Source organism: Malus sylvestris, chromosome 5, assembly GCF_916048215.2.
Source record: "Malus sylvestris chromosome 5, drMalSylv7.2, whole genome shotgun sequence".
Taxonomy (NCBI): domain Eukaryota; kingdom Viridiplantae; phylum Streptophyta; class Magnoliopsida; order Rosales; family Rosaceae; genus Malus; species Malus sylvestris.
In genome coordinates, this window is record NC_062264.1 from 28389685 (window position 1) to 28395736 (window position 6052).

At 35.0% G+C, this 6052-nt stretch overlaps 1 long non-coding RNA gene across 1 annotated transcript; it reads right to left on the minus strand.

The window, feature by feature from the left end:
• Positions 1 to 2703: 2703 nt before the first annotated feature.
• Positions 2704 to 5625, minus strand: LOC126623132 (uncharacterized). Its single transcript, XR_007623640.1, has 3 exons — positions 5290 to 5625; positions 4340 to 4417; positions 2704 to 3173 (listed from the first exon to the last, which is right to left on the minus strand). It is a non-coding gene; the product is annotated as an uncharacterized LOC126623132 (long non-coding RNA).
• Positions 5626 to 6052: the final 427 nt, after the last annotated feature.

The window sequence follows — 6052 nt, forward strand, 5'->3', positions numbered from 1 at the left end:
GCAATGGCGTTCTAGGATTCATATAGCCGACCCCACTTAGTGGGAAAAGGCTTTGTTGTTGTTGTTGTTGTTGGCTATATCTGTTGTGATACGGCCTTTGGTTGACTTATATCTTAAAGGCTCTAAGGATATAGCTCTATTAGAAGTCTAAGTATGTCCAGATTGGTTCGACAACAATTATTTTTGCTTGTTTTGTTAATAGGAATATGTATTAGAGCAATATGCAGTTTGGAGGATTTGAATGATGGAGATGTATAATACTTTAACATCTCATTGATGATCGTTGTGTACGGAGACTTTTCTGTCAAGTCTTCCAAAGGCAAAGTTTCGCTTCATTTTATCTATTTATCTCACACTTTCTCGTGGCCCGATATTTCAATTTTTTGAAAGGCTCATGGCGGTATTGGAGGGTAGAATAATTAATTTATGAACATATATCTGATGTTATGTATTTGTGGTCATTTTGACAGTGAATTTTTTAACTTAATACATGTCAAATTTGGTTGAATAATAGTACCATACTAGCTAGGAAAACTTTAGGATTTTAGATTGCTGATAATGACATGAGACCGAAGGCAACAACTAATATTAGTGGTGCAAAACACCCAAATTAATTTAGTGAATGTTGTTGACAGAATTTAGAAGGCACGATAACAATTTCAAGTTTCGCTTCAAATCTTGGAGAACCCCCAACAAAAATATCAAGCATTAGTCGCTTCCTTGAATAATGAAAGAGAATTTATTAACAACTCCATCCATCAGCTTCAAGTAGTTTACAACAATTTATTGTTATGGGACTTGATTTTGTTTTACAAGTATCTTTAATTCAATAAAAGGTGCTATACCTGAGAGCAAAATTGAAGGTGAAGCTGAATGAATTGATATCACATTTGTCTATTGGTTAGTGGCCAATATTTAAGCAGTTTTGTTCAGTGGTCTAGAATTCAGTAGTTTTGTTTCGTTAGTGACAAAAAATTTAGCTGCTTATAATTTTTAAACAAAAAGTCGTCGTATCCAGTGCACAAGGCTCCCGCTTTACGCAGGGTCTGGGAGAGGTGAATGTCGGCTAGCCTTACCCCCATTTATGGAGAGGCTGCTCCCAAAATTTTTAAACAAAAAGTGATGTTCTAAAATTGTTCCTTGAGTCTAAATGGTTTTGTATAGACTTTAAGTCATTTTATATCGGTGGGTGTGATGAGTTTTAGTTACTTTTCAATCAACAATATAGAATGGAAAGTTACACTGGCTTCTTCGTGGCACATGCTATGGAGGTTTTTGTGGTGGTTGTGGTTCTTCCTTTCGCTCTAGTGGCTCGGGCTCTAGCATTGGTTCTGGGTCTCATTCCCATTCCACCACTGATGGAGTTCTTGGCATTGCTCCTTCTCAGCGAGGTACTGTTCTTTTTTCCTCTGGTCGCATTCAATGTCAGATATGCAATAGTAACTTCAATTTCCAAAGTACATGGTGCATGCTCTTTAACTTTATAGCTATCATTTGCAGTTCGTATCTTTGATTCTCTATGGTCACCTTCTTGTAGCTGATGTCTGGGGTAAGCTCTTACATTTTGCTTTCCTTTTGGATTCGCTTTCTTCGTAAATCATGGTTAAGCTTTTACAAAGTTACACTGTTTTCTACCATCCGTTGTACTGTGTTATCCAAGTATGCTTCTTCCACCCTTCTTCCTTACCATGGCACGTCTTTGTTAGATAACTCTGTTGGGAAGACAAAAGAATGCGTTAAGAGACCCTCCTGGCCCAACCCTAGGCACTAAAAGAAGTAAGAATACAAATGAATATATTGGTTAGGGAAAATGTACAACCACAAATTTGCTTTCCATAAGATGTCTCATCTATGGGCCTAAACAATGTCACATATATCTTGAGTTCTTAACGATGTGACGCATTAGTTGAGAGACCTTTGACATATCATAGTTCTATTGACAAGAATCTGAAGCTCCTAAAATTTGAGTTTAAACACGATCCACTGTAAAGATATGCCATAATCTTCATTTGCCTTTTTTGACCTGGTGCATGAAGTTCGTAATCGTTATCGACAGTTCTGTTGTTTCTATGCAGGTTGGCATGCCTATTTCTGGATCACATTCATTCCTCCAATTGTAAGTTTAATTTCTAAATCTGTAGTTATAATTCAGTGATGATTTTGTCTTTATAAAACAACTGATGATATTATAACATGACTATGGGATGCGATTCATACGAGCATGCTTTAAAACTTTGGAGTGATTTTCGTATGGCGATAAATAGCTATTGGAGCATCAATTTCACATGAGTAGATTTCTTCATTTCGTTTGTTTATTTGAAAACAAGAATCTTATATTTACGAAAGGATAATACCACCTGATGATCTAATGGAGGACAAGTTTTGGGCTGTTTTACTTGTGAAAAAAAGGGAGCAATGTTTAATTGTGACTCTCACTCATGGGCAGTGATCGGTTAAATTGTGCATTTGTCTCTACAGATTTGCAGACTACACCAGGGACCCTTGTAAAATAGGGTCCTTAATATTTACGGTGATTTCTTTGCTACTGCTTTTACTTGCTGGAATAAGTTGGAGTACGCAATTACTCAAATGGCTTACGTGGTTGCTGGGAGATACATTGCAAGGGCGAGGTGGTGTGTTTTAGATATAAACTAGAATTTGTACCCGTGCGAGTTGCTGCAAGATTGAAAACTATATGAAAAATTATGCAATTTCAATCTTCATAAATAATGTTTGAGTCAAAAACTGAGTTGCCAATACCAATGCAAATAATACACAACCTCATTATGAATGAAACAAATTTAAATATCAAAAGAGAAACCTATTTCGTCTATTAAAAATATTACAAAGTTCTTTGGATACGAAAAAACACAAATTGCTTCCTGTCCAAAAACATTAATGGGAAATGTTGTTTGCTGCAACACTAAAAGTTGTCCTCTGCTATGTTGGTCATTAAGCAAGCATCCCAGGCAAGGGAAAAAAAATTGAAATAAATTTATACAGTAGAATTATATCATGAACAAAATAAAGATAAAGTGTGTTTACCTAGTGTTTGTGTGTGCATAAAGAAGTCTAATTTTGCACGATATGGAGATGACCTTCTCTGGCAATTCTATAGGACGCGATCAAGATCAAACTTTTGTGCGTTTCCAACTTGCCATGCAACCAAGTTTCTACAAAAACAGATCGAATTCAAGAAAGTAATTAGACCAAGGCATAAGAGATTATAAGTAAAAGTACAGAAAATATAAACTACATATACCACTTATTATACTACTTTGTATTCCGAATACACCTAAAAATATATCGATTTCAAGTGAATGGTTCGTTTCCAATTAATTCCACTCTAGTTTCTTTCTAACCCTTCAACTTATCCTTGACTTTTTTTTAACGGCATCATAATTAAGAATTAGCTTCCATCAAATCTTCAACCAATCCCACCCATACCTCTCTAACCCTTCATGATCCCAAATTTACTCTCTTAAACCCTTTAACCTAACCTTGACTTTGTTTTTACAGCTCAGTTTCATTTAAAAGGTTATTTTCTCTACAAAATCATAATAGTTTCTGTCTTACATCACATTTTAAACTCTTGATAACATTAATTTCCATCTCAAATCAGAATGAACCTCCAACATTAGAAATATGAGTAAAAAAAATGTTTACTAAAAGAATTCGCCAGTTCTAATTAAGAACTGTTAATCAAACTGTAAAAGCAACATATGCGTTTTTCCCAACTTCAAACAGAGAACCAATAACGAGAATCCAATTGGAAATGGAATAGACCAAACAGACCATGAAGATTACACAATCAGAAGATGATATATTTGAAGAAGAAGAGTTCATTACATAGTGTGATGATAGCCGATCAACAGCAGAAACTGAGAATAGCGAAGAACTTGGCCTCAGATTTTCTCCAGAATAATTGAAAAAATAAATAAACTTAACATGTAGGAATGATGCTGTTATTTTCTCCATACAATAAACATCATCTCTTAAAAAACTAAAAATAATGTATGTGCATTTCATTTATATTTCCATTCACATTATAAACGTAAACCTCAAAACACAACTCATGGAACAACTTTTCTTACTAAACCCTAGAACACATTTTAAAATTTTAAAAATAGTTCTCATTTTTTTGTTTTCTTTGCTAAATTCATTCATACGTTTCTTAAATTTAAATTCAGTTTATAAATTTTCACACCAATCTTTAGAAAGTAATTTTTTATGTAATTATTTAAAATATGCCGTATAAAACATACTTATTGCTTTCACTTAAGAAAACTGATAACACAAAATGAATTAAACTGGGGCGGGTTAAAGTAAGTTCTCTTACCAAATAATTGAACCCAAATTGACACAGAAGCATATCAACGTTGCATCATCACAGGTACATCATTAGCAACGTTTTTTTCTGATTCAAACATAAACATGAATCAATTAAAAGTGTTAAAAAATGCAACAACACTTCAATCAAATGCATAAACAAAAGCAAACGTTAAGCATTGGAAAATGACATTGAGAAAATAGCTATGTTTAATATTGTAGGTATTATATTTACAATTAATCTCTATTTTTAAATAAATGAAAATATATTAAATTCATAATAATATGCATAAACATTTTATTTCCTCAATCTCTCTGTTGGTAAACCTCTTTTTCCACCACAGTAAATAGTAAAGCTCAGCAATCAGAGCTAAGAAAAGGCATCGAAAAACCACACTTAACCCAAAGTCCCACACTGCTCAAAGATTTCATCTTTGTCATCAAATCTCATCAGAAAGCTACTGATATCACATCAATACTACCCAAAAAAATTAAAAATAAAAAGCAAGCTCAAAGATTTCATCTTTGTCATCAAATCTCATCAGAAAGCTACTGATATCACATCAATACTACCCAACAAAATAAAAACAAAAAGCAAGCTCAAATTAACCACAGTTAATTTTGGGAATTACCCAATTCACCAGAAACCATGAAACTAAAGGGAGAGGTTAGTTTTCTGGGAATTTCTGAAAAAGTTCCAAACTTTTCCATGAACACAGGAGAAACCAAAAAATGCAGAACAATCAAAACAAAAACCCTCGAGAAAAAACCCACACAAAAATGAAGAAAGTCAGAGAATCTAGAGCAAGATTAGAATTTGGAAGAAACCTCATTTGAGAAAAACCCTCAAAGATGAAGAAAAGTAGCATCAAGATTAAAAGCAGAGCAATCAGAACAAAACCCATATGAGAAATAGCCACAAAGACGAAGAAAAAAAGAATCTTGGGGTTTGGGATATACCTGAATGAAGCAGTGACGGAAGAAGAGGCGCAGCAGCTGAGCAGAGACATTCTTCTGGTGGGAGTAAATCTGCGCCATCGTCGACCTCACAATGGTCTCAGTTTCTGGGCAAGTCTCGCTGTAGAAATCGTATTCAAGGTCCGATTGACCTCCATCATTCATCTCCTCCATGACGAAATCTTGGCCGCCATCGGAAAAAGCCAGAGAAACCAGATTGACCAGCGGTTCTTGGGCGAAGGAGGAGGTGGAGAGAAGCAGGGAAACACGAAGAATTGACGCAGGGAGAAAAGCACAGAAACAGAGAGGAAGATAAAAAAGCGACGGAAGAAAATGGAAGAGCCTTCCAGCACCTTCCCCACCAAAAACGAAAAGGGTGGGTGGAGAACTGTTGGAATCAGATTAACGTGTCGACATCGCTTAGAAGCAAATGTACACGTGGGTACCAAACCAATGAAGGAAAAGAAACGCGAGGCCAGAAAGGGTAAATCCGCCACTTTGCTGTACAGAAACGGAAAAAATAGAACTCCAAAGAGTAATTGGGGGACAATTTCGGTATTTCACTGTTAATAAACAGTGTTTTATGTTGGGTTTTAGTATGTATAATGTTTAGTAGTGCCAGATGTTAAATATATAGTCTGCCATGTGTCTAAATATCATTGGTTACATCAACTCCATACGATTAAAAGGAAAAAGAGTGTCCTACACAATCAACTTTGAAAGTTAGCTATACTCAAAACAAAGTTACATCAACTCCATATGATCA